The following is a 14,471-nucleotide window of genomic DNA, read 5'->3' as shown; positions in this document are numbered from 1 at the left end:
GTTTGTTTGTGTCCCGTCTTACGTCTGATTTTGATACTTCCTGTTTTATTGTGGCGTCTAAACCCCCTCTCGTTTCAGGTGCCTTGCCCTTCCTCAGGTGTCTCCTGTCGATTGTCTCCCCTGATTCCTAAATGTCTCCACCTGTTCCCTCACCTCCCTCATGGATACTTATTGTCTGCGTCACTGCATGAAAAGTGAGATTTTCGTCCCCGTAAACGCCCGGAAATCTCCCTAATTTCCCACAATTTGCAACCCGCGCACGTCGCGTTTGTCTGTGCCATAAATTGTCGGAAACGAACCACGACGTAGGTGGAGAGCTGGCGGAGGTGCGAATGGCCCAAATTAGCATATGAATGCAGCGAAACCGCGGGTGGCCGAGCGGGCTTGAATATCCTTACTCCTTATTGGATGAAATAACTTACTAACAAATAAAATCACTCGTGATTGGCAGCAAAACAACATTAACAACAAACAAACAACAACTACATACAAAGTGAGGATCTGCCCGCACTTGGGTAACAGCGGTTTAAAAACTACAGCTCAGTAAACTGTCCGTTTGCCTCCTCGGGGTTGTAGACCGTCACTGGCGCCGTGTTTTCCGAGGCAGGTCTGTTGTGCAGGCGACCGTACAATCCACCCCGAGACCCCGCCAACAACGCCGTCCTCTCCGTCCGACGTGAGCTCTACGGTGGCGGATTTCCAGAGTTCCACCTCGTCATCAGCCAGCACACTTTGTCTCGATTCCAGCAGCTGTAAAAACAACAATGAATCAGTACTGTGCGATGCGTACGGACACAACACATCGATCAATGCACCTGAAACAAGTCAGCAAATAAACTCTGACCGTCTTTCTTCTCGCTCGACTCCGCGCTGAATCCTTCGCAGCTTCCGCCCGCAATGAGTGTTCCGGCTGAACCTGAAGCTCCTGCGTCCCGTCTCAAAATACGTCTCACAGGCGGCTGGAAAACAATTAAATTAGTGTGGTATGAATACAAAAAAAAATCAAAATCAAGTCACAGTAACATTTAACAAGAAAGGATAAACAGTGTCACTTACACACAATGACGTCGTCTAAATCTGGACTTTTCCCGGAGCAAATTGGGGTTCACCGCCTCATTATGAGGCGAGATTAGTCTGTGAAAACAAAATGTACAGTTATGATCCGTATCCATCCAATGGTATCTATACGTATATATTCCCTTATACCGCAGAATGAAAGCATATTCTTTAAATCTTACCCTTGCTCCGGTTCGTAGCGCCTGTAATTCGTCTCGGCGTTGTGGAGACGGCGCACCGCTTCCTGTAAACGACACGGCAAAGAAAATAGACTTGAATAAAGCTGTTTCTGCTCACTTGTAAGGCTACTAGGCTATTCTTAGCTTTCGTTTGAGGCTACGCTACTTTTAGCTTAGCTTGCAGTCATCGAACGTATCCTTACCGCTATCGTGGGATTGTGCGCCCGTCTCCTCTTCTTTGAGTCAGTTCCTCTCCTCCATGGACAGAAACCTGGAGAGTCCCGAACCGCTCGTTGATATCGGCAGTTTGTTGTTGGAGTTGACGAGACGATCCACTGAGAGCATTCAGCAGTTTCTTCTCGTATGTCTGCGGACTGGCCGAAAGTTGGTGACCGGGGAGAGGAGTTGAACGCGAGACGCCGTCCAGCCATTATTCACGAACCAGCAAAAACCAAACAAAGGAACTGGAGATACAGTTCTTCTGAATATAGTAACACACACTGTTTCTATGCTCGTCTTGCAAGTACTGCTGTCTGAGTCATGCCTATGACCTCACACGTGATTGGATGAGGAGTCTAAGGGTCCTCCAATCACATACGAGGTTATTGTTATACGGAAGGACCAGTATTTTAGGAAGACAAATGGTTGGGACTTTGAAACAGCTGATATGCTTTATGTAAAGCAGTGTTTTGGTGTCAGCAGAACGACTTTCCCTAGAAAACTGCACAGTGGTGCCTCTTTCTCCATTCCACCAGACATTCTTGAGTCTGACAGACATGCAATGTTGACAATGTATCATCAGATGTACCCTTGTGTCACTGAGGTTGAATGTTTTGCCATGACATGTAAACGGGTAACATATATGAATGTAACTTACTCAATCGATAGATGCAGAGCATAAAGCTCAGCATGTGTTCATGCTAAGTGGTGTGGAAACACTTTTGAGGAACCCGTCCTTGACCCTCTAGCAGAACTACGACCAGCCATTATAAAGCAGTTTATAGTTGTTAATGTTGTGTCAAAGGGTACTGTCACGACCCCAGCTCCCTGAGCATGTTTCCCTATTGTCTGTTTGTTTTTCATGGTTGCCGAGCAACGTGGAGAGACGGAGAGTTCCAGGCCTGCGGCCAATCAAGCCAACACACCTGATCTTGATTAGCCACCCTAGTTAAGCTGAGACCGACATCCAGTCCTTGCTGGATTGTTAGACAAAGTAGTACGTGTGCCTGCATTCGCTACCACCGCTACTTACTGAGATCCCGAGAATCCCCTTGAGAAACACTTACTTGTCTTTTGTCCTGTTTTCTAGTTCTGCACCTGGGAACCCGTCAACCTCGCCTGGCCACGGAGACGCCTCCACCCCCACCACCTCACCTTGACTCGCCATTCTGCACGTTGGACTACTCCTGCACAGTGTCAATAAAGACTCTTTGTTTTCACCTGAACCCATCTGGTCTGGTCTGCGTTTGGGTTCCATCAGAGGGATGTGACAGGTACGCCATTTAAACATGTTCTTGCACAAGTTTCCTGGCTTTATCTCCACCCGGACAGACATTTTTATGGAAAGCCAATAGAAGTTTGGGGCTTGCAGGGAACAGACACGTCATACCCAGCATCATTTCTGCCAGTTGAGCGCATTGCTAGAAGATGTGTGGTTAATACATCCTCTGTGCATTTAAGCAAGACCAAAGAAAAGGTCACTGTAGTCCTGCCACTATGCACTGTAGTTGAGCTCTAGGAGACTATGATCTCTGCAGACCCCTCATTCTGATTCAAATGTTGTCTTTTAAAGAAGTTATTTTGTGTATCTTTTTTACATAACATTTGCCATTGCTAATGGCGTACACAGTAATCTAGCATATTTGAATTAAATAAATCAATTCAAGCTAAAATGTAAGAGTCTATAATTAGGCTACTGAGCCTGATCTATTTGTACCAGAGATTTTCTTACCTTTTAAAAAAATGTCACCTGGGCTAAAACTCCCTCTGCGACCCTGATTTGCCTTTGTATAGCTCACAGCATTTTCATTTACATGTCAAAGCCTCCCCTAGAATTAGGAGGAGGGTGGTCATGGGGGGACAACTGCCAAGGGAGGCCCACATCAATTTCCGGCAGTTTTCGGCGTTGCCCGCAAATTGCCGTAAACCTGAAATTCCACGACAATTTACAGTGCCGCATACGGCCGAAAATCCCACTTTTCATGCAGTGCGTCTCCCTTTGTCCTGTGCCAGTGTGTCTTGTAGTCGTGCATGTCCACACCCGCGTTAGTGTTAGTTTGTGAAAGGATCTTTGTATATGGTATTATTAGATATAGGAATTATTGGAATAAATCTCTAGCAGTCAAACCTCTCTGCGTCCTTGTCCTCCTCCCCAGCTCCGGCCTCACTGACATTAACATTAGATTAGATTCAACTTTATTGTCATCGCACAGAGTACAAGTACTGAGGCAATGAAATGCAGTTTAGCATCCAAACAGAAGTGCAAAATAGCAAAAAGTGCAGAGTATGTGCATATGTAAAGTGTAATAAGTGAATAAATAGATATGTACAGTAAGAAATAGATATGCAATATGAACAGCAAGAAATGGATATGCAATATGAGCAGTAAGAGGTATTGTAGGTATAAGTACGATTAATACAGTAAAGTTGTAGGAAAAAAAACATTCTGGTGCAAATTTTCAGTGGCTGGAGGAGGGTGTGGCAGTCAAGCCAGGGTGGAGGGGGGAAGTACAGTCACTGAGGGAGATGTGTGTGTGTGTGGGTGGGGGGGCAGAGTTCAGTAGAATGACAGCCGCAGGGATGAAGCTGTTCCTGAACCTGCTGGTCCGGGAACAGAGCACCCTGTAGCGCCTCCCAGAGGGGAGGAGGGCAAACAGTCTGTGGCTGGGGTGAGAGCTGTCCTTTTCGATGCTGCGTTGGGCAGTTTTCACCACCCTCTGCAGTGATTTACGGTCCGCGACAGAGCAGCTGCCATATCATACTGAAATGCAGTTTGTAAGGATGCTCTCTATTGTACAGCGGTAGAAATTCTCTAGAATCTGAGGAGACAGATGAGCCTTCTTCAGTCTCCTCAGGAAGAAGAGACGCTGGTGTGCTTTCTTTACCAGAGACGAGGTGTTGAGGGTCCAAGAGAGGTCCTTAGAGATGTGGACACCCAGGAAATTGAAGCTGGCGACACGCTCAACCTCCGTCCCGTTGATATGGATGGGGATGTGTGTGCCAGTTTTCTTCCGGAAGTCTACAATTAGCTCATTGGTATTCTTGGTGTATAGGGCCAGGTTGTTGTCGGCGCACCATACCGCCAGGTGCTGGACCTCCTCTCTGTAGGCCGACTCATCGTTGTCACTGATGAGGCCAATCACCGTTGTGTCGTCTGCAAACTTGACAATGGTATTAGAACCAGTACAGATGTGCAGTCATAGGTGAAGAGGGAGTAGAGGAGAGGACTTAGCACACAGCCCTGTGGCACGCCGGTGTTAAGGATGAGGGTTGAGGAGGTGTGGTTCTCTACCCTAACAGACTGGGGTCTGTTGGGTAGGAAGTCCAGTATCCAGTTACAGAGGGAAGTGTTGATACCCAGGTGACTGAGTTTCGTGATTAGTTTGGAGGGGATGACAGTGTTTAAAGTTGAACTGAAGTCTATGAACAGCATCCTCACATAGCTGTTGTTATTGTCCAGGTGAGAAAGGGCAGAGTGTAATGCCGTGGAGATGGCATCCTCCGTACTCCTGTTCTTGCGGTAGGCGAATTGGAAGGGGTCCAGTGTGGATGGTAAGCAGGTTTTGAGGTGAGCCAGGACCAGCCTCTTGAAGCACTTCATGATGGTTGGAGTGAGTGCAACTGGGCGGAAGTCATTTAGGCTCACTGCGGTGGAGTGCTTTGGCACTGGCACGATAGAGGTGGTTTTAAAGCACGTGGGGACAGTAGCTTGGGCTAGTGACAGGTTGAATATGTCAGTCAGGACCTCAGCTAGCTGCCCAGCACAGGCCTGGGACGCCATCAGGGCCAGCAGCCTTACGTGCATTAATCCTGCTCAGTGCAGCACACACGTCGGTGGAGGAGAGTGTGAGGGGCTGGTGGTCTGAAGTGAGCACAGCCTTGATGGCGGCCTCCTGGTTGTCCCTGTCGAAGCATGCATAAAAGCTGTTTTGGGGGGTGGTGTTGGTGGGTTTGTAGTCTGTTATGGCCTGGATGCCTTGCCACATGCGACGGGGGTCGGAGCTTGTGGCAGTGCTTGGCCTGCTTGATGCCCCTCTTCAGGTCAGCCCTGGATGAACTGTAGGCTTGAGCATCACCTGATCTGAAAGTGGTGTCTCGGGCCTTCAGCAGTAGGCAGACCTCTTTGTTCATCCATGGCTTCTGGTTGGGGAAGGTGGTGATACGTTTAAGTGTAGTGACACTGTCGATGTTGGTGTTGATGAAGTCCAGAACGGAAGAGGCATAGGAGTCAATGTCCGTGTGGGAGTCCAGTGTGGACTGAGTGGCAAACACACTCCAGTCCGTGTGTTCGAACAGAAGCTGTAGTGCAGAGTCTGCTCCCTCTGGCCACACTTTAACTGTCCTCACTGTGGGTTTCACACGTTTGATGAGTGGTGTGTATTTCGGGAGAAGAAACAAGGAGAGGTGGTCAGACTGTCCTAGGTGGGGAGGGGGGCTGCCTTGTAGGCATCAGCCATGTTGGTATAGACCTTGTCCAAAGTCTTGTCTCCTCTCGTGGGGCAGGAGACATGTTGGTGGAATTTGGGGAGTACGGTCTTTAGGTTGGAGTGGTTAAAGTCACCCGCAACAATGAAGGCTGCCTCCGGATGTAAAGTCTGTTCCTTGCTAATGGCAGTATGCAGTTCTTTCATTGCCAGTTTAGCATTAGCATCCGGGGTGATATAAGCTGCAGTCACAACAGTAGATGTAAACTCCCTGGGCAGATAGAACGGTCTACACCTAAGACCAAGGTTAGCAGAGCAGTGTCTCTTGATGATAGCAGTGTCCGTACACCAAGCATTGTTCACATAGATGCATAGTCCACCGCCTCTGGTCTTACCAGAGTCCTCTGTTGTTCTATCTGCCCGGAGGATGTAGCGCCCTGTTAGCTCAATTCAATTCATTTTATTTTGCATAGCCCATAATCGCAAATTACAAATTTGCCTCAGAGGGCTTTACAGTCTGTACACATACAACATCTTCTGTCCCGAAACCCACCATCGGCACAGGAAAAACTCCCCAAAAAATGAAAAAACCCTTCCAAGAGGGAAAAAAGGGAAGAAACCTTAGGGAGAACGTCAGAGGAGGGATCCCACTCCCACTGAATTATGGTAGAACAAGCGCGTGAGAGAGGAGCTTGGTGTGTCCTAAGAAGTCCCCCGGCATTCTAAGCCTATAGCAGCTTAACTAAGGGCTGGTCCGGGCTAACCTGAGCCAGCCCTGACTATATGCAGAATCAAAGAGGAAAGTTTTAAGTTTTACTTTAAAAGAGCTGCTTTGTAGGGCAATAAGGTGTTACAAGCTCTTTAAGATACAACGGTGCCTCACCAGCAAGTGCCTTGTAGGTGAGGAGAAGTACCTTAAAATCTATTCTTGATTTAACAGGGAGCCAGTGCGGAGAAGTTAATACAGGAGTGATATGATCCCTTTTCTTAGTTCTTGTTAATACAAGTGCTGCAGCATTCTGAATCAACTGGAGAGGCTTAAGAGATTTACAAGAGCAGCCTGATAACAGAGAATTACAGTAGTCAGTAGACAGTAGCCGGAGGACTTCCGGTCGGCGTAGCCGGGTTGGTAGCTACCGCTGTCTTGGAGATCTCTGGAATGAGCCGGAGACCGTCGATAAAGTGGTCGAAATCGCATGATTCAATATCCAAAAGTTGCTGACGGCTATATGAGATAATTGCAAGACTGTTCTGAGTGAACAGACTCGAAACAAATAGGCAGAAAACTACTATTTTGCAGATTCTGGAGAGACGCTGAGCCTTGCGTTGTTCACGCGCCGCCATCTTGGTAAATCGTATCATGGCGGCCGCGTTGCGGTGTATCGTTGAAGCTGCGTGCCACGGTCAAGAGACAAACACACGTAGATAATGGCTGTAAATGAATCTAAAAATGATAAGTTGCCCTTAAAAATATGTGTGCCTGTCATTCACAGGCGACTGTTTTTGTATTTAGCCGGCTGGGACATGAGGTGACCAGAGGGAGTCAGGAGCGCTGGGCTGTTCAGTGACTAATCAAACACTGCACCATTGTGATTAGGCAAGTACAAATACACTGCATGTATGCATGACACAATATTGCTGTTTTTATTGTTCATCCATTCTACAGTTCTGTACTGAACTGAAATGTAACGGTAAATGGTAAAACAAAAATAATCCATTTCTAAGTGATTAGATAAACACCATTTATTACATCCAACAAACACTTACTGTTCACAACATGCAAGTTTTTACATTTGACATCTTTTGTTTGATGTCATAGAAGAAGAAGGCCGGCTCCATCATTGGCTGCAAACAGGACAGCTTGGAAAAGGTGTTGGAGGGGAGGTCACTGAAGAAACTGTTATCCATATTGGATAATCCTGACCACCCCCTCCACCACCTGCTACAGGGACAGCGGAGCACGTTCTCCAACAGACTCCTTCAGCTCCGCTGTCACAAGGACCGATACAGGAGATCATTCCTTCCCACACTTTACAATAAATCGTCTCTGGCCAAATAACAACAATAACAACCCTGCAGATGCTGCTGCTCTTCCTCTTCTCCTTTTTCAAATTATTATTATTATTGTCTCTTTTGTTTCAGTTTTAGTTTATTTAATTTAATAATTTAATATTTCTATCTTATTATATTGTATATAATGTGTACCTTTTTTTCTATTTTCTTCCCTGTACATGCTGCTGTGATACCAAAATTTTTATTTAAACTTACAAACATTGTTGCTGCTTAATTTTCCAACTCGCAGGTATTTTATCAAATAAACCTTAAAGTATTTAAATCGCTGTATTGTTTGAGACTTTATTTTTAACTCCAAACTTTAATCACTCCTTTAGTACAGATGTATTTTCATCACCTCAGCTTTTATAATTTAATTTGTAACTGTCACCCTTTAAAAAAATGTTTGAGACCATATTTTGAAATCTATGATTTTTTCCGTTCATATACAGGGTGACCCTACTCTTGGGAGCCAATACAGTTGAGGTCTAGGGAAGAGAAGAGATAGAGTTTCAGCGCTGGTGTCATCAAAGTGAAGAAATAGGCTTCTATGTTATGAGATGGTCATGCAAAAAATGCAGCTTTAGGACATTTAAATGCTTAGATATCTTAACACATTATAGACTGAAGCACCTACACTCTGGTCAGGGCCAGTCACTACCAGAGGTGTCAAAAGTATTCACATTCATTACTCAAGTAAAAGTACAGATACTAGGGTTTAAAAAGACTCCTATAGAAGTTGAAGTATCGACTCAAGCTTTTTACTTAAGTAAAAGTAGAAAAGTACTGGTTTCAAAACTACTTAAAGTATAAAAGTAAAAGTAATGTAAGAAATTCCATTATGGACAAACTCTTAATGCGTAACCTCGCTCACACAACACGTCAGTCCGTTACAATGTGATCAGAAGATGCCTGCAGATCACGTGACCTGCCGTTGGGATGGTGAAAACAACAACAACAACAACAAATGTATCTGACTTAAACAGATAAAACCACAACCCATTTTACAGTGACACGAGTCACACACACGTTGTTTGCATTGATTTGGTAGACTGCAGTGTCTCCCCCAGGTTTACTACGTCATGAAGGGGGGGGGGGGCGCACCCCTGTTTATATTGATGAGAAACACTGAACTGGCAGCGGTCGGTTATCAAAATAACCAGTATTTACAGGCTTCATGAGCAAATACAGAATCCCTTTGTGTTCATTTCCAAAGCCGCATTAAGACACGCATCACTTTATTTAATACGCTGCACTACTTGCAAGTCGCTGAGTTGTGCCAGACTCTCAATAAAGTTAGAAAAAACATTTAGGACAAATCTGCGTTAGGAAGAGGAGGAGGGTCCGTGTCGCTAAATACCAACTTTCCACCGACCACTTTTCCCACCCGGTGTCGCTTCGATCTGCCGGCGCATCGCGGAGAAAACCAACCGGGTGTCTGGATGCTAAATGTTTATATTCTCATCCAAACACAATCACATTCACTCTGTCCGCATAGCGCCATTTATCTGGATAGGGTTTTTGTGTTTGTGTGTTTTTGAACTACGACAAGCCGGAAGTAACGAGGCTGTCTTTAAAATGTAAGGAGTAGAAAGTACAGATATTTGCGTGAAAATGTAAGGAGTAGAAGTAAAAAGTCGTCTGAAAAATAAATACTCTAGTAAAGTATAGATACCCAAAATTTCTACTTAAGTACAGTAACGAAGTATTTGTACTTCGTTACTTGACACCTCTGGTCACTACCATGCTTGTATTCAGATTGTCTTTGTACATTTAAAAGGTGGGGTGCACTTTGCTCACATTTGTCCAGGGATCATTATCAAACTGAAAAGGTTGGCCTAATTGTTTCATTTTTGTGTCTTGTATGTAACTCATGCAGTTTTCATACAGAGAGGCAATATTTTAAGCACCTCGGTGCTCATCTAAAAAAACAAGAAACATTTAACTGTGTGTTTAAAGATTGTGACTATAGTACAAAGATATATACAACTTTTGCATTACATAGAAGTCGGAAGCACAATCCTCACTGCCTTCAAGATTTTAAACATGCTGTATTTCAGACATATTCTAATCAGGCAACAGATAATACTGGCTGGTTGGTAGATGAAAGTGAAATTAATCCAGATGAAAAACTTGAGAGAGCAGATTTAAGTAAAGAAATAGTTGATCACCTTGGTTCTTTATTACTTAAATTAGACTGCATTTTAAATGTGCCAGTTAGATGTATAGATGAGATTGTAGATGAGCTTCAATTTATTACTTGTTCTGCATCTGCACCTGTTATCAAACAAATTGTCTGTAACACATAGAAAACCATAAATGCACTGTTGAAGAATATGTGATCACAGATTTGGTTAAAAACATTTGCCAGTTAAAAGACGGTCCTCTTGGCACAGCGTACCAAAGAACTAGATACCTAAAGGAATATTTCTCTATTGTTGAACCATTGGAGTATATTCTTGATGCAAAAGATGGTAGGACATTCCAATATGTACCATCTTTGCAATGTTTGTCACAAATTCTGAAAAATAGTGACATTCAGGAGAAGGTGCTGAGAAGTACAGCTCATTGTCGATCTTTCTGTCAGTATAAAGGTTTCCAAGACTGTTCACACTTCAAAGAAAACCATTTTTTGTCTGGAGAGGAGACTTTCACTTCTGCTCTACTGTGATGATTTGGAAATATGTAATCCTTTTAGGAACTTCTCGTAAGAAGCACAAGGTAACTGGTGTTTACTGGGTGTTGGCTGATATTCCATCTACATCAAGGTCCACTTTATCATCTATTTACTTAGCTGTTTTGTGCAAGGCAGATGATGTTAAGAAATTTTGGTATCCACGAATCCTAGAACCATTATTGAGTGATTTGAAGAGCTTTGAAGAGGATGGTCTTTTTGTGCCTTGTTTGGGAAAAATCGTAAAGGGTACCGTATTTTCTGTGATTGCTGACAATCTTGGGGCCCACTCAGTTGGGGGTTTTGTTGAAAGTTTTAGTGGGTCATATGTATGTAGACTTTGTGTTGGGGAGCGGTCCCAGTTTCAGGAACTTGAAGTCAGGACAGGAGCATTTCCCGGTAGGACAAAACAGCAACACCAGTCTGACATAGAAGCAGCACTGGCTAGTGGCACTCACAGTCATGGAGTTAAAAGGCAGTGTGCAATTACTGAAAGATTAAATCATTTTCATGTAACAACAGGTTACCCACCTGATTTACTGCACGAATTACTTGAGGGTATTGTACCTCAAGAGTTAGCACTGTGTTTTGAAATCTTTCTAAAGAAAATATATTTCACTTTTGTTGAGCTCAATAGAATCATCAAAGAGTTTCCATATAAGTGGAAAGACAGGACAAATTGTCCCCAGTGTATCCCCCTAACATTTGCCTCCCGTACAACTATTGGAGGTAATGCACACGAAAATGGATGCTTACTGAGGCTGCTTCCACTTCTGGTTGGCATCTTTGGGCCTTTGGACCTGAAGAGGAACAGGCATGGCAGTTATCGATGACACTTAAAGATGTTGTTGAATTGGTAATGTCACTTACCCACACTGAAGCAAGTATTGGTCTTCTCGATAGCTTGATATCTGAACACAGACATAGGTTTTGCAGTGTTTTTCCTGAAAGAAAATTAACGCCAAAACAACATTTTGTTGAGCATTACCCGCAGCTCATTAAAGCATTTGGCCCTTTAGTGTCCTTATGGACAATGAGGTTCGAAGCTAAGCACCACTTCTTCAAAAAGATAGTGAGACAGACTAGATGCTTCCGTAACATTTTAAAGTCTATGGCAAAGAAACACCAATCAATACTTCATGGTTCAAATGTCAGAAGACCTGCTCTCTCTGCGTCAAGAATGTCAAGAGTTCCGTAAGAGTTTCTATCACTGAAATTCCCTGAGGAGACATTTGTTAATTTGACAAACAAGGTGGAATGTCAGGGCATCAGTTACATTATAGGCATGATGTTGGTACATGGCTGTACTGGTGGGTTACCTGACTTTGCTGAAATACTGCAAATCATCATTATTCCGGGCAGCTTGGCCTTTGTAGTGAAGTTGCAAAATGCATGGTACTACGAGCATTTTAGATGTTTCAAGTTGCCTATACAGTGGAGGGCGGACGAATTGTTTCTCTTAAAACACCATATCTGCTTGTCGAACTAGGTAAAGTATCCCTTCAAACCTGTTTCTTATTATTATGTACCATCTCCTTGACTTATTTCTTTAATATTCCACATTCTTAAAGTGTTACTCCCTGTTATCTTATTGAATTGTATCCTTGTTTTTTTTATTTGTTTTTTCAGTTCTGCTTGACCAAGGCCATAAGGATATCAGCCCCTGCCCAGCTACGAGTTATAATTGAAGAGAATAAAGTTCAAGTTACCTCTACTAGGTGGGGTTCCTTGTACAATAGAATAACTTTTGGCCGCTGCACGGGATCATTTTAATCTACAAAGGAGTTTTACTGTTATGTACATGGACAAAGACTTTGATAACCAATTCTTCACTCTAACATCAACTGATGTTATTCAGGACAAAGACACAATCAAACTGGTTGAAAGTGAACCTTCTGTTCATCTCACATTGACCCCCATCAATGAACCTGCTGCGTTTTCCACTCCCGAGTCCATGTCTTTCCTGGATGACAGTTCCTCGGTTACCTCATCTGACACCATCCTTCTACCACAGCCACCAGAGCATCGATCTGAACCTTGGCCAACTCATTTTGTGATACCCACCTTTTCATTTAATGTTGAAATCCTCCTTCAAGCAGGAAATGTGGCTTATGACAATGACGGCTCCCTCCTTCAGAATCCAAGCATGAACTCTGACATACTTGAGAAACTTGCTGACGAAATATTACAGTTCACTGCCTATCCTACTGGTCCTCAAATATTGGTAGTTGTAGAAGCTCTGTTAAAAAAGCATGCATGCCTAAGAGTAGCTGGCACCTCATTTTCAGGCATGTACGGGTGGCAGCAGCACCTGAAATACGAGATGGCTAATTACCGTTCCAAAATGAGAAGGCGTGAAGTACCTTGTCCTGAGCTTGATATCAACTCCTTAAAAAGGAAATCCCCTGGTGAGAAAAATCCTGCAAAAAATTGCAAGAGACCAAAGAGGGCCGAGGTCAACTACCTTCCTCCACACCCAAGTGGAGAAAGTACGGACCGTCTTGATGGAGAGACAGCAGCTTCTTAAGGAAGTAAAGATCAGGAACAACGCTAAGGTGATTCAAGAAAAAATGGCCAAAACCTTTTCCTGTCGAGGGCATGAGGTTGTGGGTGCAAGTCCAGCGGCGGATGACTTCAAAGAGAGGTGGCCTGCTCTGTTTTGCAAATCTGAGGTAGATGAATGTTAATACCCTTTGTCATGTTACCTGTTCCTTTAAGGCTGTAACAATAATGTATTTATGGAAATATATTGTGCAGTATTCCTGTATCAATGCATTAACATTAATAACCTTTAAACAGACTTCTTTCTCAAAGTTAAAACCATAGGTCAAATGTTTGCCTTTCTCCAAGTTGATCATTTTAAGTGGCTACTTGGTGCTTTTCACCGTATCTGTCTTCGCAGTGATGCCACTCAACACATAGTCAATATCCTGGTTGTCCATGGTACTGATGGAGAAGAACCAGTAGATGTTTCCATCATTCTTGAAGGGAAGGAGGTATTGACAGGATGCAACAGCACAGCCAAAGCTTGCACGTTGCTAATGGGACTGATTTATTCCCTGAACCTTGCTTACCCCTCGGCTCTGCGCTACACCTTTGAGGTGTTTCAAAAACTTTTCCTGGAACTGAATGTACTTTTGGTGACAGCTTTATCCCATTCTTTAAAGTTGAAGTTGCTGTCTTAAAAGCTATTTCTGTGCAGTCTTAGCTGGCCAACCCTAACTCAATGTTGCAAATGGCTGGAGTAACATCAATAACTTGCACAGTTACAGAGACTGCCTCCATGGACCCTCCACTAACACGTCACATATTGCTTTTAAATTAATCTTTCACTGTCAATTGTGGTTGCAGAGACCTTCTTCAACTTTCCAAAAGTCTGTGATGACTGATTCCATGTGGTCGGGACTAGACTTAAAAATTTGAAATTGCTGCCTTAAATAGTTTAATGTAATACACTCATAGAGATAAATGTGAATTGTGTGTGTATTTAAAAATTGTTTGTAAGGTAAGTGGTAATATGGGTCTCAGTAATGCTGTTCTGCTTGCACTTTTGTAGCCAATTAGCAGGTTGCCTTAAAGTTTATTTTTCACCCTTCAAGATGTCAGGAGTTTTCTTTCTTAAATGTACCTAATGTTGTCAACAAAGGCAACTGCTGTCATTCATGCTCACAAGGAAAAGAAAAAAGAAAAGGTAAAGGTTTTAACAGAGGATTTGATGTTGTACTCAAACGTTTTTTGGGTGCTTTAATGTTTTAATCGAATGCTAATATAAATATGTTCATGGATGTTGCGGTTTAGAATGTTGTTCATGTCAGTACAGCATATTTTGTCAGGTCAAACCCTCATAATCGGTTTTGTCACCTGATG

At 43.5% G+C, this 14,471-nt stretch overlaps 1 long non-coding RNA gene across 1 annotated transcript; it reads right to left on the bottom strand.

The window, feature by feature from the left end:
- Positions 1-460: 460 nt before the first annotated feature.
- On the bottom strand, positions 461-1,136 carry LOC144409487 (uncharacterized). The gene is made up of 3 exons (XR_013467947.1): positions 1,057-1,136; positions 845-959; positions 461-750 (listed from the first exon to the last, which is right to left on the bottom strand). It is a non-coding gene; the product is annotated as an uncharacterized LOC144409487 (long non-coding RNA).
- Positions 1,137-14,471: the final 13,335 nt, after the last annotated feature.

Source organism: Gasterosteus aculeatus, chromosome 6 (genome assembly GCF_964276395.1).
Source record: "Gasterosteus aculeatus chromosome 6, fGasAcu3.hap1.1, whole genome shotgun sequence".
NCBI classification, from domain to species: domain Eukaryota; kingdom Metazoa; phylum Chordata; class Actinopteri; order Perciformes; family Gasterosteidae; genus Gasterosteus; species Gasterosteus aculeatus.
This window is presented reverse-complemented; position numbering and strand designations above follow the sequence as displayed.